Here is a 24,207-nt window from a genome sequence, read left to right as displayed (position 1 = left end):
CCATTTTTCAGCTTTTTCTCCAGACATCAGCTCTCTAGTCTGAGAGCGGAGACTGCTCACGAGTGTTTCCACAAGGCCAACTACATGCAGTGGAGAATCCAACACAAGCAGACCACCCTTGCCTTCAAGAGGCTTCCAACACAGGCAGGACAATCAGAGCAACTCGGAACCAAACTCCTGGTGCTGACTGCTACCAGGAGTCTGACTGCTACCATGGGGCAAAAGCCAGGTCTTGGAAAAGAGTGGCAAAAATTTTAATGGAAAGCAGAGACGAGGATGACAAGAGGTCTGACGCTAGCACACTGGACCTCTTAGACAGCAAGAAGCGAAAAGCAAGGGGTTGGGCTAAGAGGCTGTGATGGTGAACCAGGCCTGAGAAAGGCCTGGAGTGATCCCGGCAGCGGCAGTGAGACAGAGGAACAGAAAAACTCAGGGAGGGTAACAGAAACCAGGATGTCAGAGCTGATCACTCACCACAGCCACTTCCCAAGTAAACCAGAGGGCCTAGGGGACAGGAAGTGACACCAAGCTGGTGTTCCCAGGCTTCCCCATGGGTCATTTTGGACCGCAACTTCCACTGGGTTGTCCACCTGACACGTGCACTGACAGCGTTCAGGCTTTAGGATCAGCAGCCCCACCTGCCTGAGGTCTCCTGGGCTGCACCACAGTGTCCTCTTCCTGTCTGTTAATGCCAGGACATTCCATTCACGCTGGCTAGGGAGGAAGGAGCCACGGGAAAACACAAGTGGAGATGGAACACAGTCAAACCTTCAGAGCTCAGCTGAAAACCAGTCCCCCTGATCCCCAAGGACAGGAGGGCTAACTAACACCTATCCACTCATGCCAAATGGGACACATGCGGGGCTGCTGCTAATTCCTCCCCTTGAATTCCCTTCCTCGTGGCTCTGGGCCCACTGCTAAGCACAAAAGGAGAGAAGTTGGTTTTGCCAGTCTCCTTCTACCCTTTCAAGGCATGTACAGAAGCGGCCTCTCTCCAAGCCTAGGGCGTGTGGCTGGGCTGAGGCGACAAAGCCTAGGCAAGCTGGTGAGCAGGCGTGTTCCTCAGCCCAGCTGCTGCCAGACCTTCCCAGCTGACCACCAGGACCAGAGGCTGAGATCACCTGGTGGAGGAGACGGCAAATGACTTGCTTCCATTTGGCCGGGGTCCTCCATCTGTGAAACAGTATGAATACTTCTCAAACTGGAGGAGATAAGACAGCTTCTACGAGGTGGTGAAAACCAAAAGAAAAGCACATCCACACAAAAGCCAATGTACAGCCAGCTGGTCTCAGGATCCATTTCCCTACCCCACCATCTGCACAAGTCAGCAGAAGCCGGAATCCCTGCCATTACCTTCCAGCAAGTGTTTCAAAAGTAAAGTTAACAAAGAAGAAGGGAGAATTGCACCATATGCCAAAGAGTTGATATCCTTCATATATAAAGTTTTTATAGATTCCAAACATGAAAATCCCAGTAGGAAATTACACAAAGGACATGAAGAGTTAATTTACAAAAGAAACACAAATGGCATTTACCGCCACTCCTTCCTGAAATCCTAACAAAATGACAGGAAAGGAATAAAAGCTGGTATAAACACCAAAGGACAAGCGAAAGGACACTGGAAAGGAGCCTACAAGACAGCAAATGTGACCACAAGACCGTGGAAGAGGAAAGCTGTCAGGCAAGTGTAACTGACAGAAGTGAGTGTTCTCCACTCAGCGGAGGTCTCAGGAGGAGAGGCTCACAGAAGGACACCAGGCCCACTGTGAAACCGCCGAGCGCTCAGCAGGGAAACAGATGTGGGAGAGGGGCTGCAGGGAAAACTGACCAAAAGCCTAACTAGGAGCAGCTAGACACCCAGCGCTGCTCCTCCAGTGCTGCACCGCCAGGGGCCACCCCTCGCCCGCCCCAGAAGCCACAGGGCAGGCCCTGGACAGGACACCACCAGCACAGGTGAGCACGGGTACCAGCAGGTACCACACAGACGACCTGGTCCTGTACAGGGGAGCCTCCAGCCCTGTGTTCTGGGAGCTCCCAGAAGGCTGGCTGCCTGGCTGAGATAGCACCCGCCCTGCCCCACAGGAAGTCAGCCCTCACCGCCCTCTGTGAGGTCCACCACCCACCCAGCCCCCCTACCCACACAGGCATTGGGTCAGCTTTTTGGGGCCCACTATTCAATGTGAACGGACATTTGAGGAAGCCCTTCAACCTGAAAAATGGAGACAATCTTTCCTCTTCACTCAAATAGGCCAAGATACCATCTAATCTCACCAACAATATGAATATTAACATAAATATGGAAAGTGCTTTGAATGTCTTCACTGAAAGACATCACACAAATCTGCCGGCTGGCTGACACACCTTTAAAAGTCATTTCTGTATTACACAGAGTGACATATGTTACACAAATTTTCATCTAACTACACGAAGTCAGAATGATAGACAGGTTCTTTTGCTACAACCATGGAGGACAGTTAGCTACAGAGCAGAGAGAGTGAGAAAAGCCGGGGATCCCGGAGTGCTGTGCTGTCTGGGCCAGGCCATTCACATCCAAGGTCAAATCTGATCTGGCTCAGCTGCCCACATGTGGCACAGCTGCTTTTGCTGCACACAATAGAGAAAGGCAATTAAGAGGGCAGGCTCCAGAGTCAGGCAACCTTGTGAGTGAGAAGCACAGCTGTACCATTTGCTTCCTGGCCGTGGTTCAGTAGGGCAAAGTCATAATCTCCTTAAGTGTCAGATTCTCTATCTGGAAATGGGTACATTACATATAAAGTTAAAGTGATCATTAAATGAGCACTTGCTAATGGGACTATAGCAGGAGATGATTTCGTTAAAGTACCCTGTCCGGTTAAAAACACTAAGTACACAATAAATGTCGGCTACTGTTATCATCCTAGTACTTAACATAAGATAATCCAGATTCAAATCCCAGCTCTGCCACTAACCTTTACGAGCCTCCGTTTCCTCATCTATAAAATGAAGGGGATGATACCCATCATAAGAATTAAAAACAACATCTGACATCCCAGGTCCAGATGGCTTCACTGCTGAAGTCTATCAAATATTTAAAGAATTAATACCAGTTCTTCACCAATTTTTACAAAGAATAGACGGGAACAAATTTCCAAACAAATTTTATGAGACCAGTATTACTCTGATACCAAAATCAGACAAAGACATCACAAGAAAACTAGACTAATATCTTCTATAAATATAGACACAAAAATCCCCAACAAAATACTAGCAGACCAAATCTAGCAACATACGAGAAGGATTATACACCATGACCCAGTGGGACTTATCCCACAATGCAAGGTTGGTGTGACATCTGAAAATCAATTAATGTAACATGTATCAATCAGATAAAACCCCAAAATCACATGATCATCTCGCAGAAATCTGACAAAATCAGAACAAGGACAGACATATAGGCCAACGGAATAGAACTGAAAGTGCAGAAATAAATTCATACATCTTTGGTCAAGCGATTTCAACAAGGGTACCAAAACCATTCGATGGGGGGAAAAATAAGTCTTTTCAACAAATGGTGCTGGGACCATTGACTAGCCACATACAGAAGAAGCTGGACCCTGACCTCACATCATATAAAATAATTAACTCAAAATTGATCAAAGATATAACGGCTTAAAACTTTTAAACTCTTGGGAGAAAACATAGGAATAAATCTTCATGACCTTGGATCTGGCAAAGGATTCTTAGATATGACACCAAAAGCACAAGCAACAAAATAAAAAGTGTACAAAATGGACCTCATCAAAATTAAAAACCTCTGTGCTTCAAAGTCACCATCAAGAAAGTGAAAAGACAACCCACAGAATGGGAGAAAATTTTTGGAAATCATATATCTGATAAGGCACTTGTACCTAGAATATATAAAAAATTCCTACAACTCGATAATAAAAAGACAAATAATCCAATTTAAAAATGAGCAAAGTACTTGAATAGATATCTTTCCAAAAAAGATACACAAACATACAATAAAAGGTGAAAAGGTGCTGGACATCTTTAGCCATTGGGGAAACGTAAATCAAAACCACAATGAAATACCACTTCACACCCACCAGGATGGCTAATATCAGGCCAGAGAATAACAAACATGGATGAGGATGCAGAGAAATCAGAACCCTCATACACTGGTAGCGGGAATGTAAAATGGTGCAGCTGCTTTGGAAAGCAGTCTGGCAGTTCTGAAACGATTAAACAGAGTTATGATGTGACCCTGAAATTCCACAACTAAGAATATACCCCAAAGAACTGAAAACAGGTATTCACACAAATACTTGTACAGGAATTTTCATAGCAGCATATTCACAACAGCTAAAGGGTGAAAACAACCCATATGTTGGATACCCATTGGATGAACGGAAAAACAAAATGTGATATATCCACACAATGGGATGTTATTTGGCAATTAAAAATAAAATTAAAAAGTAGGGGACTTCCCTGGCGGTCCAGTGGCTAAGACTCTGAGCTCCCAGTGCAGGGGGCCCGGGTTCGATCCCTGGTCAGGGAACTAGATCCCACATGCATGCTGCAACTAAGAGTTCGCACACCACAACTAAAGATTCTGCATGCCGCAGCTAAAGAACCTTCTTGACGCAACTAAGACCCAGCGCAGCCTAAATAAATAAGTAAACATTTAAAAAATAAAATAAAGTACTAATACATGCTACAACTTGGATAAACCTTGAAAATATTACAGTAAGAAGCCAATTACAAAAGTCTACATATTATGACTTCTATTCACACGAAAGCCCAGAACAGGGAAACCTAGAGACACAGAAAGTAAATTAGCGGTGCTTGGAGGGGAGGAAGGGGTACTACGGAATAGGAGGTTATAGCTAAAGAGCACAGGGTTTCTTTCCAAAGTGATGGAAATATTCTGTAATTTGTGGTGATAGTTGCACATATTTGTGAACATATTAAAAAGCACTGAACTGTACACTTCAAGTAGGGTGAGTTGTATGATATGTGAATTATACCTAAATAAAGCTGTTGCTTAAAAATCTGCAAAGTACCTAGCATAGAATCTGAAGCATAGTAATAAGCACTGTCCAATAAATGTCAACAGTTATTACTTAAGAGACTGCTACTAGGTTTCCCTACCCAAGGGAGAAAACCCAAATCAATTTCCTACTGATTATGAGCCAAAAGTATGATTTTCACGTTAATGAACTAGTATCAGTTATCGAGGAACCTTTACAAAATTTTATGTTCTCCCACCTCAGCATGCTGTTTACTACAGAAAAAAAAAACCCTCTTCTCGAGAAAAAGGCCTGCATTATCAAATGGTATTAGTGTTTCACCAATTTTTTAAACGCTTGGCTATAAATTTCCAAACGGTCATATCATCAAACTTAGGCGTCCTTTTATTAAATATCTTGTTCCAAATTACACAACTAGAGTGTCCCCAAAACTAAAGCATTATATAAAGAAATCTAATTTTCAGTTATATTTAAAAGAGTAAGTGAAAGAATCCTGAACTAATACATAGACACCAAGTCCAAGGATAGAGTACATTCAATTTGGCGGGGGGGGCCCACACCCCAAGGCATGCATAACTTCCCCCACCAGGGATAGAACCCACACCCCCTGCAGTGGAAACCCGGAGTCTTAACCACTGGACCACCAGGGAAGTCCTCAATTTTAAATGTCTTGTCAGAGTTCAACCTTGGAGAGGTTGTCTGCTCATTAGGTCTTTCAAGTACAAATTCTTCAAACTGCATAGGGCCTTTTCTTAGCAATTGTCACTGTAATAAAGGATCCTCGTAGTAATAAAGAGGGAGACAATGTAGCAATAAGTCTTTCATTAAGCAAATGAGAGAAATGTTTACAAATTTCAAAATAGTTCTGATTTTAGAAAAAATGCAACGTGGTTTTTAATTTCCACAAAACGTTGGGAATTACAAACCTTACCCAAGGCCTCATAATAGGCCTGCCCAAATTTCCAATAAGACTGGGACTATTCTAGAATGGTTTTCATTATAATAAAAACTGAGGTGTCTTTGAAAGACAATGTGAGAGCAGGTTGAGAGCACAGGCCCAACTCTGAAATGCTCTCTCTGGGATGTGGTTGAAACCTCAGTTTTAGAAACAAAGACACGTCTCCTCTGCCCAAGGTTCTAGATGATACTGAAGGCCAAGCAAGAGTTAAGTCTTGATTGTCCAGCAGCCATCGTAGTAAACCTCTTTTTAACTTATCTATCTTTTTTATAGTCACCATGCTGTACATTACATCCCCAGGACTTACTTATCTTATAACTGGAAGTTTGTACCTTTAGATCCCTTCACCCATTTCATCCACCACCTCTAGCAACCACCAAAATGTGCTGTCTCCATGAGTTTGGGTTTTGTTTTGTTTTTGTTTTCATTTTTAAGATTCAACATGTAAGTGATATACAGCAGCAGTCCCCAACCTTTTTTGGCACCAGGAACCAGTTTCGTAGAAGACAATTTTTCCATGGACTGAGGCGAGGCGGTGTGGTGGGGATGGCTCAGTCGGTAATGCGAGCCATGGGGAGCAGCAGATGAAGCTTCACTCGCTCACCCACCACTCACCTCCTGCTGTGTGGCCTGATTCCTAACAGGCTGTGGACCCCTGATATATTGAAAAGATATTTGTCTTTCTCTATCTGACTTACTTCACTTAGGATAATGCCCTCAATATCCATCCATGTTGTCACAAATGGCGGGATTTCCTTCTTTTTAATGGCTGAATAATATTCCATCATACCACATTTTCCCATCCATTTATCTGTTAATGGACACTTAGGTTGTTTCCACTTCCTTGGCTATTGTAAATAATACTGCAGTGAACACGGGGGTTCAGATATCTTTTCAAGACAGTGATTTAGTTTCCTTTGGATAAATACCCAGAAGTGGAATTGCTGGATCATATGGTAGCTCTATTTTTAATTTTTTGAGGAACCTCCATACCATTTTCCATAGTGGCTGCACCAATTTTACATTCCCACATAAATTTCTAATGAGTAGATAATATATTCTCGTTTTCAGCTCCAAATAAAGAAAATCTAAAAGCTGACTACCAAGATCCACAATACTTAGCAGCTCATCTAAGGAAACAAAAGTGATTAAAATTTTCTTTACATGTTGGGTAAACATCTTAACCAAGAACAAGCTGTAAAAATAAGGTCCATGGTTTAAGGACTTATTTTATAAGCATCAGAGTAAAGTTTGCTAAAAATCATTCTCAGAAGAAAATTTCCATCTTACAGTCAGTTGATCATCCTCAACCTCTAGGAGAGTGTGAAGGTGTGCTTCTTATGGTACTGCCTAGTCAAGTTATAGAGAAAATTTATTTCACAGGCCATACAAGAAATGTGATGGGTGTTGGGAGGGAAAAATGTAGACAAGACAGGGTGTTTACAATACTGTAATGGCACCAAATAAAATATACTCAAAACACCTGAATAAATGTTACTACCTTTTCTCTATTCTGTCTACTTCCATCAATCTTGTAAAAAATGACGACAATTTTGACATTTTCCTGTTTAAAGATTCCAGCAGATGCACTTCTATGGTTTGTATAAAAGGAAACACATCCTGCTAAGGAACACATACAGGAAAACTCCTACGCGCAGCAAAATCCTGCTCGGCACATTAGCTGAGACCATTCCAGAGCGTCAATTACTCAAGGACTCAGGAGGCTGAGCACGTCCCCTAGCCAGCAGCAACCACAGGAGACTCCAGAATGTCCCAATAGGGAAAGAACACATTCCCTCTAAGTTGATGCTTCTCTGGCCCTTTTTAATGTGGGAGAGATCGGACACGTTATTTAATAGAAAGTGGCAAGCAGGACAGCAGAGGAGGAAACAAATGTCCCGAAATCAGCTATTTCAATGGCAATGCCAACAGTTAAAAATTCTTTGTAAGAAGTTAGAAAGGTAATGTGTAAGCCTACGTAGAAGACACATTCACAAGAAAGCAGACACAGAAAGCAAATACGGGAGGTGCTCTGATTAAATACAAAAATTCAACGTTCATCATTTCTGGATATGAGACGGCTGTGCTTTTTTTTGAATGTCCTTAAACAAAATTCATCAGTGACACTTGAAGAGTTCACCTAACAAATCATTTGTACTGCATCCAATTCCTTAATTAACAGATTCATATATGAGATACTCAAGAAAAATACGCCTAATTTACCTACTTTAATAGAAGTTGTTTTACGAAGGAAGAAAAAAGACCGCATGCAACAATTTGCTTTATATAAAGCACAGCAGAAAGTCAGATAGATACACAACATTCCTCATACACAGCAGCTAAGGCTGAAAGGTTTGCACTCCACTTAAGACAACTGACTGCAAGTATGGAACAGCCCTTATGTTGGTTCAATTTATCATGACACCAAGAATGGCGAAAGTAAAGGGCGAAAATTCACGCTCATTATAGCCTTCCAAACGCTTTCATCCCATTATCCACCCAGGTACTAGGTTAAAATGCCAAGAAGGAGGCATACCGACTCTAAGTGCACTTTGTTTCGACTCAAGAACCCATTATCATTTTGGTTTTTAAACGTTTCTTGGAATGAAAAGATAAAGAAATGCAAGTCAGATTTACCAAGAAACATCCAGGCTGGGTCTTCACAGAAGCCTGGAGTAAAAAGGGTCACCAGTTCCGGCCTTTCATTTTCAGCCCAGAGACACTGTGTGACTTGCCCAAAGATAAAGGACTTCGGAGAGAGACACGATGACCTTGAACCACAAAGTATGGGGCAATTCAACTTTTCACCCCCTGAACTTTCATACTTTTTCAGCGATAAACTCCACACACACATACAGTTTGGCTTTCCCACGTCAGCCAGTGAGGCCTCTCAGAACCGCTCCATGGAGTGCTGTCTCCACAGCTCACAGTTCCACCTGGCCTGTTGGTGCCATTTTTAAATAGGAAACTGCGCTTGGCTCACACTTTATACAATACACAAACTGGCTGTTCGCATTCAAATATGCTGAGACCAACGAGAGGGTGCATTAGCTATGCCAAAGGAAACCAATCTTTGCTTCTGACTGAAAACCCTCAGGCTTAGGCCAGAGGGCTCTGTGCTCAACTGTCCAAGAGCCTGAACCGACATGCCTAAAAGGCTGGAATCAACACATCAAGAACAAGTTCTAAAAGGTGAGGTGCAACGGACAGGTTTTTTCTTTTTTTTTTTTTTACGGTACGCGGGCCTCTCACTGTTGTGGCCTCTCCCATTGAGGAGCACAGGCTCCGGACGCTCAGGCTCAGCGGCCACGGCTCACGGGCCCAGCCGCTCCACGGCATGTGGGATCTTCCCGGACCGGGGCACGAACCTGCGTCCCCTGCATTGACAGGCGGACTCTCAACCACTGCGCCACCAGGGAAGCCCCTTTTACTCCTTTTAAAGCTTTCTAAGAAAAGGACTCCGACTTTCACACTTTACAATTTTGTACTCATTTTAGGAACTGGTTACAAAAAGAAGTGGGGGCTGCCTGCCATCAACACAGGCGCTCCCTGCTCCCGATGACAGAGTGAGACGTGCAGCTCTGAGAGTGACTGCTGAAAATGCAGTCTGACAAGAGACCAAACGAGCTATGCACGTACATCAACTAACCGCGAGGCCCACTTTAAATATCTTACAACTCGGTGTGTCAACTACACTCAGTGAGGCTGAAATTAAAAAAAAAAGAAATGAGTGTGACATGGACAGCAAAATAGCAACAGATAAAGATCCTAAATACAGAAACCCCAAATCCTCAAATCGACTCTCTCACACTTGTATTAAACAGAGACCCTTTACAACTAAAAGATGCCCGAAAAGGGCCTGGAACTCCCTTAAAATAAAGAAGAATGACACAACATGAATTTTACAGTTACTACACAGGAAATGACAAGGGTGTATGGGTCATCTCTAGCTCTTCAATGACAGAACTTTTTTTAACTACATTCTCAAAGGAAGAGCAGATTTTTCAGAAGATAATGTGTCAGGATGACATGTTTACAATCCCTCTATCTCCCAGTTTTCTGCTTATCACCAGCATCTTTATAAACACACCCACTATACCACTCCCTGGAGCTTTGAGAAGGGATTGCTGAAGAAACCCCCATCAGACAGCAGCAGGCGTTGCCTGCCCAGACAACGCGGTGGAACTGAGTAGAAGCCTCTGAGCTGCCAGCCCCTCCCTAAGGTGCCCCACAGGAGGTCAGGCTCGGAAGCTCTCTTCAAAGAGCCAAAGTAATCCCAAGAGCTCTCATCCCAACTGCAGAACTTTTACCCCCATGACTGGCCCAGCACTCTCACTTAAAAATTAATGACGAATGTGTTTCAAAATACTCTTTCTATACTGATGACCTACTTTTCTTATCAACAACTGGGGGAAAGCACACTGTGTACGACGGTTCAAACTTGCTAAGTCTGTTTCCACTACTTAGTCAGATGGAGTGTCTCTTGGAATAAAATTTTCATAATTCTTTGGCAATATACTTATACCAGGAAATGAAATTACTGGACTCCAAGATCTTTTTGTGGTTTTTTTTTTTAAGGCATTTTTATGAAGACCCTCATAAGGCTAGCCATAGCAAAAGTAGCAATGTCAAAAAAAGAGTAATCTCCTTCAACTGAAGAATTTCTGTCTTCCCTTTTTAATACCCTATACCCTGGGCAAGCAGTGATTAAATAAACATACCCCTGGCCATATTTCAAGAGGAGCTAAGAGTAGGAATAACTCTGGCCTGGATTCAAGACTAGCTTATCCTGACACAGTCACCTAACCGCTAAATCATTTTAGTGCTATGGTTGGTTGTTTCCTCATCTATAAGATAGGAGAACTAAAATAAATTATTTCTAGGGTCCTATTATTAATATAACTATTATAATCTAAAGCCTACAAATCTATAGAGAATGCTTCTTTCACTGGGATCCAGTCCACATCCCCTAATAAAACACACACAATTCAAGGAGAACAGAGTTAGCAGCACCCACGGGGTTATACACATAACACATACACTCGACTGTGAATGCTGAAGAGGTCTTTAATCCCAGTCACTCATCATGCATTTATTCAACAACTATTTACTGAACTCTGACCGTGCGCCTGGCGTGATGCTAGACGCTGCAGATGCAATGGTGAGCAAGGAAACGGGCCCGGCTCTCAAGAAGTTGACAGTCTCCAGGAGGAGACACCACAATCAATTATTCACACCAACGTCACTGTGCTGCTGCGACAAACACTGGGACACAGAAGTTCACGGGGGCAGGGAGTCAATACAGGACGAAGAACCACTTCTTAGGAGCAGCTCCCAAGAGCCTTCTCTTTACAAGTAGGGTGTCTGAAAAGAGCAAAAACATAGGGAAAATATTTAAATTACTTATTGTGCCTTTTCAGATTAATAACTGGACCCATGGCTTCAAAATTAAGGTAGTTGCCCACAGAGGTGCCCAGAGCCCGAAGGTAAACACATTTAACAGGGGCTTCCCTGGTGGCACAGTGGTTAAGAATCCGCCTGCCAATGCAGGGGACACGGGTTTGAGCCCTGGTCCGGGAAGATCCCACATGCTGCAGAGCAACTAAGCCCATGCACCACAACTACTGAGCCTGCGCTCTAGAGCCCATGCTCCACAACAAGAGAAGCCACCGCAATGAGAAGCCCGCGCACCGCAACCAAGAGTAGCCCCCGCTCGCCGCAACTAGAAAAAGCCTGCATGCAGCAATGAAGACCCAACGCAGCCAAAAAAAAAACCAAAAAACAAAAAACATATTGAACGGGCTATTTGAAAATGAAACTAACACTGTTTAAAATAAAAAAATGAACTTTCAGCCATCCTATAGAAAAAGCAGCAGTATACAGGCATACACAGCTCAACGATATTGCAGGTTTGGTTCCAGACCACCGCAATAAAGCAAATCTCAAAATAAAGCGAGTCACAAGAACTTTTTGGTTTCCCAGTGCATATAAAAGTGATGTTTACACTATACTGTAGCTATACACTATTAAGCGTACAATAGCATTATGCCTAAAAAAAAGTACACACCTTAATTTAAAAATACTTTATTGTTAAAAGCCAACTATCTAATCTGAGCCTTCAGAGAGTTATAATCTTTTTTCTGGTTGGGGGTCCTGCCTCTGTGTTGATGGCTGCTGACTGATCAGGGTGGTGGTTACTGAAGGTTGGGTAGCTGTGGCAATTTCCTTTTTTTTTTTCTTTTCTTTTCTTTTTTTAGTTTTTTGCCATGCTGCGCAGCTTGCCGGACCTTAGTTCCCCGACCAGGGATTGAACCCGCGCCCTCGGCAGTGAAAGCACAGGGTCCTAACCACTGGACCACCAGGAAATTCCCGGCAGTTTCCTAAAATAAGACAACAATGGCGTATGCCACATCAATTGATTCTTCCTTTCACGAAAGATTTCTCTGTAGTATGAAAAGCTGTTTGATAGCATTTTACCCACACTAGAACTTTTTTTTCAAAATTGGGGTTGATCCTCTGCTGCTGTTTTATCAACTAAGTTTATGTCATATTCTAAAGCCTTTGTTATCATTTCAACAATCTTCACAGCATTTTCACCAGGAGTAGAGTCCACCTCAAAAACCTCTTTCCTTGCTCATCCATGAGAAGCAACTCCTCATCTGTTCAAGTTTTATCATGAGATGGCAGCAATCCAGTCCCATCTTCAGGCCCCACTTCTAATTCTACTTCTCTCGCTATTTCCATCCCATCTGCAGTTACTTCCTCCACTGAAGTCATCCATGACGACTGGAATTAACTTCTTCCAAACTCCTATTAATGTTGGTATTTTGACCTCTTCCCATGAATCATGAATGATCTTAATGACATCTAGAAAGGTGAATCCTTTCCAGAAGGTTTTCAATTGACCTTGCTAAGATCCATCAGAGGAATCACCATCTATGTCAGCTACAACCTTACAAAATGTATTTCTTAAATAGTAACACTTGAAAGTCGAAACTCCTTCTTGATCCACGGACTGCAGAGTGGATACTGTGTTAGCAGGCATGAAAACAACATTCACCTCGTGGTACCTCTCCACCGGAGCTCTGGAGTGACCAGGTGAGTTGTTAACAAGCAGCAATATTTTGAAAGGAATCTTTTTCTGAGCAGTCGGTCTCAATAGTAGGCTTAAAATATTCAGGAAACCATGTTGTAAACAGATGTACTGTCATTCAGACTTTGTTGTTCCATTTATAGAGCACAGGCAGAGTAAATTTAGCATAATTCTTAAGGGCCCTAGGATTTTCAGAATGGTAAATGAGCACTGGCTTTAACTTAAGTCACCAGCTGCATGAGCCCCTAACAAGAGAGTCAGCCTGTCCTTTGAAGCTTTGAAGCCAGGCATTGACTTTTCCTCTCTAGCTATGAAAGTCCTAGGTGGCATCTTCTTCCAGTAGAAGATTGTTTCATCTATGTGGAAAATCTGTTATTTAGTGAGCACCTTCATTAATGATCTGAGCTAGATCTTCTGGATAACTTGCTCCAGGTTCTACATCAGCACTTGCTGCCTCACCTTGCACTTTGATGTTATGGAGACACCTTCTTTCCTTAAACCTCATGAACTAACCTCTGCTAGCTCCAAACTTTTCTTCTGGAGCTTCTTCACTTCTCTCAGCCTTCACAGAATTGAAAAGAGTTAGGGCCTTGATCTGGATTAGGCTTTGGCTTAAGGGAATGTTGTGGCTGGTTTGATCTTCTCTCCAGACCACTAAAACTTTCTCCATATCAGCAATAAGGCTGCTTTGCTTCTTATCATTCCAGGTTCACTGGAGACCTTCAAGAACTTTTCCTCTGCATTCACAACTTGGCTAACTGGCCCAAGAAGCTTAACTGTAAGCCTATCTCGGCTTGCGACATGCCTCACTCACTAAGCTTAATAATTTCTAGCTTTTGATTCAAAGTGAGAGACATAATACTCTTCCTTTCACTTTAACACTTAGAAGCCAGTGTAGGGTTATTAACTGGCCTAATTTCAACATTGTTGTGTCTCAGGGAATAGGGAGGCCTGAGCGAGGGAGAGAGACAGGGGAATGGCCAGACAGCGGAGCAGTTGGAAAACACACTTATTGAGCTCACCATCTTATTTATGGGCGTGGTTTGTGATGCCCCAAAACCATTACAATAGTAACATCAACGATCACTGATCACAGAGCACCATACCAAGTATAATAATGAAAAAGTTTGAAATATTGCGAGAATTACCAAAATGTGACACACAGACATGAAGTGCGCAAATGCCGTTTACAAATACCTTCCATTTGTAAAAAACACTGTATCTGTGAAGTGCAATAAAATGAGGTGTGCCTGTACCTCTTGAAATCTTACTGCACCTTCAGACGAATTGTTTTGTTTTGTCTGATCCTTTTTGGTAAAATTACAAACTATTTCCTTATCAGCACACCTCTCTTCTAAAAAAAAAAAACAAAAAACTCAGACTATCAGTGTCTACAACAGAATACAAGAAACTGGGGGAAATGTAGTTACTACCAAATAAATACTTTACCACCACCCAACACCTTCTGAAGGTCTCAGTTCTTTAGGGGGAAAGTGCCACACATCTCCTTTTACCAATAAAATGAAAATACCTCCGGGGAAGTGGAGACAAACAAAACTCACTTTCAGGAGGAAACATTTGGGCTAAGTATTTGGGGAGTGAATTCTCTATTACTAGAAGCTTTTACCAGCCTTAGCTGGTAAAACTGTAACCTTAACCATCCCAAATCCAATTTCCCTCCAAACTGGATAAAGATTTGAAAAGAAAATCATAGTCCTTAATCCTTCATGTTAAATTAATTGGACTGCATAATAGTAACTAAAAGGGAAATTCCATACGCCTCAAATGAAAGCAGGAAGAGTCCTTTTCTAAGCATTTTGAGTAGAAGGTTAGCGGAAAGATCAGGGGCTTCCCACCCCTAACAGTACTCTTCTAAAAAACTACATTTACAACAAACAAACTACATGTATGGTTTGTAGGAACCTCTAAAAACGGCCAGAAATAACACACACAAAAATGCAGCTACAAAGGGGCTTCCCTGGTGGCGCAGTGGTTGAGAGTCTGCCTGCCAATGCAGGGGACATGGGTTCGAGCCCTGGTCTGGGAGGATCCCACATGCCGCGGAGCGGCTGGGCCCGTGAGCCACAACTACTGAGCCTGTGCTCCGCAACGGGAGGGGCCGCGACAGTGGGAGGCCCGCGGCCCCTGCCCCCCGCAACCGGGGAAAGCCCTCGCATAGAGACGAAGACCCAACGCAGCCAAATAAATAAATAAAATGAATTTATTTAAAAAAAAAAGTGCAGCTACAAAATGATTCTTTTTTTGTGATCACATGTTACTAATAAGATACAAACCAAAGCCTACAGATTTTCGAATTTTAATATTGCACAAATGAACTCCTAAATGATTCAACAGCTGAAAGGGTGCCCAATTCACCCTTTCTTAATGTACTTGGTTCTTGTCAATTTCTCAAGTTAAATGAACCCAAGCACATTAAATCCTTGGAGATCCAGAAGCCACTGAAATGAGCTGAGACCTGCCCTGTGATTCCCCTGGGGCTGGGCCTAGGGGCCCCTCAGTGTCCAATGCAGACACTTTACAGGCAGTCGATTAAAAGATAAGAAACTCGAGGAAAGGAGAACGACAAGAAAGGGAAACTCAGCTTTTTCGAGGGCTACCTTAACTTTAAATCCTCATCTTGATACAAATTAGGGTTCTTCCCATATCTGTTTTGACAAAAACTCTCCAGCTGAAGGCACACTTCCACTAGGACGTTCCTTCATGGATTCTTTCTGAAGTCGCAGTTGCTAACCAAACCACAAATCAAAGCCCTAAGAACTCCATGCCACCAGTACTTTCAATTTATTCAAGAAGTTAGTTAGGGGCTTCCCTGGTGGCGCGGTGGTTGAGAGTCCGCCTGCTGATGCAGGGGACATGGGTTCGTGCCCCGGTCTGGGAAGATCCCCGCTGAGCCTGAGCGTCCGGAGCCTGTGCTCCGCAACGGGAGAGGCCACAACAGTGAGAGGCCCGCGTACCGCAAGCAAAAAAAAAAAAAAAGTTAGGTAAATTTGCAATAAAGTACCAATATGTGATGCCACCCTATTTTTCATCAGAATTCACGCTTTAAATAACCAGAACTCCAAAATTTGCTTTACAGATAAAACGTTTCAGTAAATAAATGTGTGTATATGCTAACACACTTATTTAAATGAAAATGATGACTAGCTTATCATAAGATAATTTACTAGGCAAATGTTTACAATCAGTAGTCCTTCTACACCACAGAAAATTTCCTCTTTTCCTTTCATCTTCTAGGAAAATGGGAAGACTAACAATCACTATCACAAGTGTACCATGTAAAACTGAAATTCAATTATTCAACTAACATTTACTGAGTACCTACCATGTGTCATGCAGCCCGCTTGGAAACGGAAGCACAAAAACATTGTGACATTCTCTGCCTTCACGGAACGTGGCATAGAGTGCGTACTAGTGTTCACTTTCACACAATGGAAAATAATAATTCCACACTTATGTTTACTTAAAATTTCTACTCATTTAACCCAAAATGTAATTAGGAATAGCACAGAAATCAATAATGTTAGGGACACCCACAAATTACACTTCCAGCTACCTTTATAGCTCTACACCGTATAAATGTGTATTCTGTTCTCATGACCCTGGACAATCTGAGCCATCTCCCTTATCCATCTGACACTGCTCTTTCTTCCCCAATTACACCTCCTCTGAGTCAGCCCAGTGCTATTTTGCAAACCCTAGGGCAGGGCCTCGACCCAGTGTCCCAGAGACACTGACTCCCCACCACCCTGTCCTCTCAACCCCCGCAGAGCTCAGGCTCCACACAGAGAATTCAGCGTCAAGAATTACATACTTGGGGGCTAGAAGAAGCTTGTAACGTATTTTTAAAACTATCATACCGTTTAAAAGTAAATCAAAATATTAAGCCTGCCATTAACTTTGTGAACAAGACTTTTTCTAACTGCATCAGAAAATCAAGTCCCTAATCCTTATCACACTTAGCATCATAAAATGCTTGAATAAGACGTTCTTAAAAACTAACCCTTCAAAGAGGCAATAACAAAAAGGAAAGATCAATTATTTCCCTCTGAGGAAAGAAGGGGCTTTGTGGTAAGAGTTTATAAAGGGACAGAGATATAGACGGGGACCAGCACACAGCTCTGGCCAGCACAAGTTGCCCCCAACTCACAACCATTACCCTGCCCTGATCTACTTCTCAAAGGTCCTGGAAACCAAGTCACTGCTAAAACATAAGACCCTTTCAAGCTGTGTTTGTCAAATGAAAAGAGAGGAAAAAAAAAAAAAAGGATCCTGTGTATTTTGAAAAAAGCTGAGCAGATTCACTGTTTTCGAGGTTACAGGAGGAACCTTTCTAAAGCAGGCAAGGCTCCTTCCCGATTCCAGGAACCAGGGCTAGCCTTCTATATGGGCTCTGTCTGACCCCACTCGCCTTCCTTCAACTTTCCCCTTGAAACACTGTTATACTGACTACATGCCAACATTTCAGAGAGATGATGTTTATCAATAAGGAGCTTCCTTTGTAAAAATATTAACACTGTAGCTCTAAAAGGGTTGAGACATGAGTGAAATAAGACAAAGCCCGTAGTCCTTCTAGCACTGAATAACAGTGCTAGTCTAGTAGGAACTGTAGCCATCCAGGAGCGCATTAGCAGAAATGAATTTGAACCATATGCTTTGCGACTACTATTTAAAGGAGATCAGCTTAACCAGGGGAGTGGAAGCTTCAAGTAAAGAGAGAAGGAAGATGAACTTGGAGGGCTGCTGTGGCATGAGGCTGCTGGATGCCACACAGCCTACACAGACAGGCATCTGGGGTGGAGCAGGGTTCCATCCTTCTTTGTCACATGACTCCCAGCTTCCAAGATCCAGAATTCAGCTATCATAATTAACAGTTTAAAAAGCTGTGCTGTGAATTAAACAGATTTCCTCTAGGATGGGAACCTACCCACCACTGTAACACTGAATCTGTACCCCAAAATGCCTTCTCAGTTCCAAATAACTGAGTTAGACTTTGGAACACAACCCAGCCCTGGGTTGGGGACTGAATGCACACGTTGCCTCCAAAACAGAAGCTGCCTCTCGGCTCTCAACCTTTCATGGTTAGAGAGCCACATGGCTCACAACTATCCTTTGCAGGTAAGATGTATCATTTGTTCCGCTTGACAATGTATAATAATTCAGCCCAGTGCATGCACGACAGCGCTATACTGCATAAGAAGACCAGGGACGTTTCAGGGTATGTATGTATGTATGTATGAATGAATGAATGAATAAATAAATACATAAATAAATACTTCCAATTTCCCTTTTCCTATGTAACACTGTAAAGCAACAGCGGTTCCCATAAGAGAGAGAGCCTAAGGGACGGTTACTCTATTTCTAAAACAGACAACATGCATCTTATTAAATATCACCCCAAAGAGCTGTGGCCAGCACTTGTTGGCTCTGGCCTTTCTCTTGCTTGCCAAGAAAAACTCGGATGACATTGTTAAGCTAAAGACACTACTAACCGCAAAATTAATTCACCGTCTAGCTTGTAAAGTGACTAGTCGGTCTCCTAATAAATCCTTCTGCTTAACGGAGATGAAAGCTCAAGTTTATGTGTGTTTCTCAGTCACCGCTCAGGCAGCATTTGAGTTCTTACATTAGTAAACCAGCCTCAATTCTTTAAGTTCCTAAGAATGAAAGGAATTAGAGTCTTTAACTAGAAAAGAATGCTTGACCATTATGAAAAGGAATTTAAGTATCTTTCATGTGAAGTAAGCAAATAATGGTGAGTAAACATTCGTCCTACAGAGGGGGAGCCCTGACAATGTCAAGAGTGGAAATACACCCCCAAAGGCTTCACACTCCCAACACTTCCCTTCCCATGTGTGTTTACGGCTGTTCATGAAACTGAAAAACTACAGCTTTGTTCATCCAGAATGAAGGCCTCAGCAACTGTCAGAACATGGGACACACACCTGAGTCCACAATGGGGCAAAAAAGGCTCTTACACCAAACTGCCAGGTGCCCAGATTACCAGGCTGCCTTGGTTCCCCGGACATAGAATGAACACTCTGTGAAGTAATGATCAACTTCGGCCAATGCCACGGGGTTTTCATTATGCCTGTCTGTAGTTCCAGTACTGGCTGGATGTTGTTCCTGTCAAAATCAGCCTTTTCATATATGGATGGCTTAATAGGGCTGACCTTTGCGATATTAATTGGTCTTTGAAACACCCAAGATAAATCCTTACCATGACCACATCCTAATGGTCAGGTTACATGACTGAGGACACAAAAAGGGATCAATAAAACACTGTCAAGGAACTTTACATGAAAACTAGGAAATCAAGTCTACCAAAGGCTTTTCCAAGAGATTCCATGTATTTTCAAGTTTCCTCAAACTGCATCTAAAAAGAAACCCTGAAAATCTGGACCAAGCTTCATAGTTGAATACATGCACAATCTGAAGATGTGAGCGGGGGGGGGGGGACCCATTGGTACTAACTACCAACTGTGATGATGAACTGAAGCGATAAACAGTGAGTAGGCTCAGTTTGTAAATCTGGCAAAAGACTGTGGCAGAAGCTTAAGAGGGAATTGTTGCATTGGGTCAAGGACTAAAACTCAGGGAAAGAACACTGGGTTCACACTGTTAAAAAAAAAAAAATCCACACTATAGTATAAATCCACACCACCTACTACAAAAATGAATTCACGCTACCCATGGAAGGAGGTGGGGGCAGAAGGGAGGAACAGTCAAGTTCCTGATCTTGGGCAAGTCTTTCAAGCACCTGTGACCACAGTCCCCTCGTCCATCAGATGAGGAACAAGGCAGCAAGGTACTTTTCCACTCTGGCTGTGATTCAGCGTCACCAGGGAGCTGGAGCCCAGGCAGCTGGACTGACCAAGGTCTAGAGCTGATCCTCACGGGCATCAAGTTGAGGACCTCTGGGCGTGAGAAATAATCTCCCAAACGCCCAGTACGATATATTTTTCAAAAGGTGGTGAGATACTGGGGCTAAAAGTATGATCCACTATTCATAATTTTTTTTTAATGTAGATAACCGCATGACCGAAGGGGGAAAAATACGTATTGTGAAATTCCCACCTTCAGTCATACAAAATACAAGCCTTCCTACTCCCATTTATAGTAGTTTCTCTTACTCCGATCTTTGCATTAATTTGATTTTTCTTGACTATGACAAACAGGAGGAACAATTTTTGTCATTAATGTAAGATTCAAATGACAGGCCTAATTTAACATCCCATGAGACTATGGAGGCTCTTTTCCCACACAGAATGTTACATTGTATCACAATGCTGCCATTCACATCATACTCAATCCCATGAGCATCTCACACCCTGCAGTGCAATCTCCTTCCAAACCCTAAAAAGATCAATCTTTTGCCAGGAACTAAACCTTTTTCCTTAAAATAGACAGACAGACAGACTGAATAGAAGCCTAAGGCCTGAATAAGAGAAGTCTGTCTGAATAGACATTTCCAATTCAGATAGATGGCCAAAAACTGCCTCACTTTTAACACTACCTTCCTATCCTAAAATTAGACACTTTTTTCCTCTCCAATGATTCAAGTTTGATTTGAAGTCTAAAATGCTGAGGCAGGAGTGGGAATCCACACAACAATAGCTTAATATCAGAAATAAAATACAGTAAACTTACCCCACTTGATTCTCCCCAGTTCCATTCATTAACAGACATTTAAGGACTTCCCTGGTGGCACAGTGGTTAAGAATCCGCCTGCCAATGCAGAGGACACGGGTTCGAGCCCTGGTCTGGGAAGATCCCACACACAACTAGGCCCGTGCGCCACAACTACTGAGCCTGCACTCTAGAACCCGCGAGCCACAACTACTGAGCCTGCACGCCACAACTACTGAAGCCCGCGGGCCTAGAGCTCACGCTCCACAAGAGAAGCCACCGCAATGAGAAGCCTACGCACTGCAAGGAAGAGTAACCCCCACTCACTGCAACTAGAGAAAAGCCCGTGCACAGCAACAAAGACCCAACACAGCCAAAAATAAATTAATTAATTAAGAAAAAAACCCAAACAGACATTTAAGTTTTTAATTTTGGTGAAGTTTAATTTATGCATAATAGAGTCCAAACTGATAATGAGTTAGAAATTGACAAAATCATAGCAGAGAGTGAAACCCAGCTCAGTCTGGCCCTGAAGGTCTGAACCCTTCACTGCCTCAGTTTCTCTAGACAGAACTCTTAGAGCAAGAAACTATATAAGTACAGATAGCTCATTGAGCCTAAGGAGACAAAGAACAAATTTGAAATTTATTTTTCTTTTTACTACCTTGCCACAATCCAATCACTTCAGTGAACACACAGAAAACATACCCCAAATGGCCAACTGGTTTCTCCTAATTCTCAAGAAGATACTAAGTGCAGTATTTTTAATTGAAGTATTAACCAGATGCTCTGAGAAAAGCAAGAGCACGAACAAAAGAATGAAAAGGAAGGAAGTATGCACCTCTAAAACCCAATTTACACCCACCATCAGGCGTGCACTGGGGTAGTTCCAGCACTGACTGCCTCAACACCACCAGGCTAAGCCTGCTGCATTTGGTCTTGGTAAATCATCCCAAACCAAATGTGCTCCCTGGCCCTCTGCCCTGCTGAGAAGGCTGTGCGCCAGTCATCACTGTTTATTAGGGGGAAAGAACGTGGACAAGAATATTCTGCCCTCAGGAAAATGTTTCAAACACTCGGTTTACATCTGAGCAATTTTTTGGTAAGAGCTGGACTTGGGTGCCAGAAAGGCAGAGAGGAATTACCCCTGTACTTCAAGTTATTTTAACATAGGCAACAAAAGTGTAAATAATAACCAGAGAAACCCACTGACCTCAGGATCTTTCCAGTTAACTTCAATAAAAATAATCTTTCATTCAGCAAATATCCAGTAGGCACTAGAGACCACGCTGTGAGCAACAGAATCTCGGTCTGCTTTCCATGTGAACTTCTCTCCCACATTCCGCCTTCTATGGGAAGACGCCCTTCAGACAGTGGATTCAAGTTCAAATCCAGTTCCTCGTAGCAGACAGGAGTGATGAGTGTCTGATGCATGAGGGCAGGGACAATGTCGGCCTGTGAGGACTAAGGAAGGTTTCATGGAGAATCCCAAAGGACAAGAGTGATTCACCAGGTGGAGGGGGAGCCGAGTAGTAAGCGCATCACAAGATCTTAAGGCTGGACAGTCAGGGAGTGGCAGTGGAGATGAAAACACAGGAAGGGGAGCAGTGAGAGATGAGACAGGCTGAAATCAGAGCTGTCCTCATCCACAACCACATTAAGTCTGAACTTTAACCACAGACAACGGGGTGGGAGACCACGAGAGGATTTAAACAGGTAATGATATGTTCCCTGATGAACCCTTTTTGATGTAGAACTAACTCAAATCTTTCCCTAATCCTTTCACATTTGGATTTTAATTTATATAACCAAACTACCAGTAAGGATGTGATTTAAGGTCTAAATAATTTCTAACTCATTATCAGTTTGGACTCTATTATGCATAAATTAAACTTCACCAAAATTAAAAACTTTTCTACTTCAAAGGATACCATCAAGAAAGTGAAAGGAGGGACTTCCCTGGTGGTGCAGTGGTTAAGTGTCCGCCTGCCAATTCAGGGGACACGAGTTCGATCCCTGGTCCAGGAAGATCCCACATGCCACGAAGCAACTAAGCCCATGCGCCACAACTACTGAGCCTGTGCTCTAGAGCCCTCGAGCCACAACTACTGAAAGCCCACGTACCTAGAGCCCGTGCTCTGCAACAAGAGAAGCCACCGCAACGAGAAGCACGCACACCGCAAGGAAGAGTAGCCCCCGTTCACTGCAACTAGATAAAGCCCGTGCGCAGCAACAAAGACCCAGTGCAGCCAAAAATAAATAAAATTAAATTTAAAAAGAAAAGAAAGTGAAAAGACAACTCAGGACTTCCCTGGTGGCGCAGTAGTTAAGAATCTGCCTGTCAATGCAGGGGACACAGGTTCGAGCCCTGATCCAGGAAGATGCCACATGCTGTGGAGCAACTAAGTCCGTGTGCCACAATTACTGAGCCTGCGCTCTAGACCCTGCAAGCCACAACTACTGAGCCCATGTGCCACAACTACTGAAGCCCACGTGCCTAGAGCCCGTGCTCTGCAACAAAGACAAGCCACCACAATGAGAAGCCCGCACACCGCACCGAGGAGTGGCCCCCGCTCGCCACAACTAGAGAAAGCCCGTGCACAGCAGCAAAGACCCAGCACAGCCAAAAACAAACAAACAAATAAATTTATTTTTTTAAAAAAGATAACTCACAAACTGTAGAAAATGTTTGCAAGTCATATATCTGATAAGGCACTTGTATCTAGAATATATAAATAACTCATAACTTAACAACAAAAAGATAACCCGATTTTAAAAAGAGCAAAGCATCTAAACAGAGGTTTCTCCAAAGAAAATATACAATTGTCCACTAATGACTTGAGAAGATGCTGGACATCATTAGCCATTAGGGAAATGCAAATCAAAACTACAATGAGATACCACTTCACACCCACTAGGATGGCTAGCATCAAACAGTCAGGGAATAACAAGTGTTGGCAAGGATGTAGAGAAACGGAAACCTTTATACACTGCTAGTGGGATTATAAAATGGTGCAACTGCTTTGGAAAAGTCTGGCAGTGCCTCTAACAGTTAAACACAGAGTAACCACTATGACCCAGTAAGTCCCAAGAAAAAGCAAAACATATATCCACACATGAACTTGGACACAAATGTTCACAGCAGCATTATTCATAATAGCCAAAATGGAGAAACACCCAAACATCCACCAACTGCTGAATGGAAAAACAAAATGTGGTATATATCCATACAATGGAATATTTTTCAACCATTAGAAAAAGAATGAAGTACTTATACATGCTACAACATAGATAAACCTTGAATACACTATGCTTAATAAAAGACACAAAAGACCACATATTGCATGATTCCATTTATATGAAATGTCCAAGACAAGGGAAATCCATAGAGACAAAAAAATAGATAAGTGGTTGCCTAGGGCAGGTGAGGGAGAAGAACTGGGGCGGGGGGGGACCGTTAATGGGTATGGGGTTTCTTTTGGAGGCAATGAAAATGTTCT

At 42.8% G+C, this 24,207-nt stretch overlaps 1 protein-coding gene across 2 annotated transcripts in view; it reads right to left on the bottom strand.

Moving 5' to 3' along the window:
• Nucleotides 1–24,207, bottom strand: part of CORO1C (coronin 1C) — an 81,260-nt gene that overhangs the window by 53,335 nt on the left and 3,718 nt on the right. The window contains exon 2 of one of the 2 annotated variants that reach the window (XM_081251799.1): nucleotides 11,090–11,331. The exons of the other annotated variant lie outside the window; for it this stretch is intronic. The gene's annotated coding sequence lies outside the window, so the exon portion shown is untranslated. The remainder of the gene's footprint in view (nucleotides 1–11,089; nucleotides 11,332–24,207) is intronic. 2 annotated transcript variants of the gene reach the window in all.

Source organism: Mesoplodon bidens (genome assembly GCF_964165515.1).
Source record: "Mesoplodon bidens genome assembly, chromosome: 13".
Classification (NCBI taxonomy): domain Eukaryota; kingdom Metazoa; phylum Chordata; class Mammalia; order Artiodactyla; family Ziphiidae; genus Mesoplodon; species Mesoplodon bidens.
This window is presented reverse-complemented; position numbering and strand designations above follow the sequence as displayed.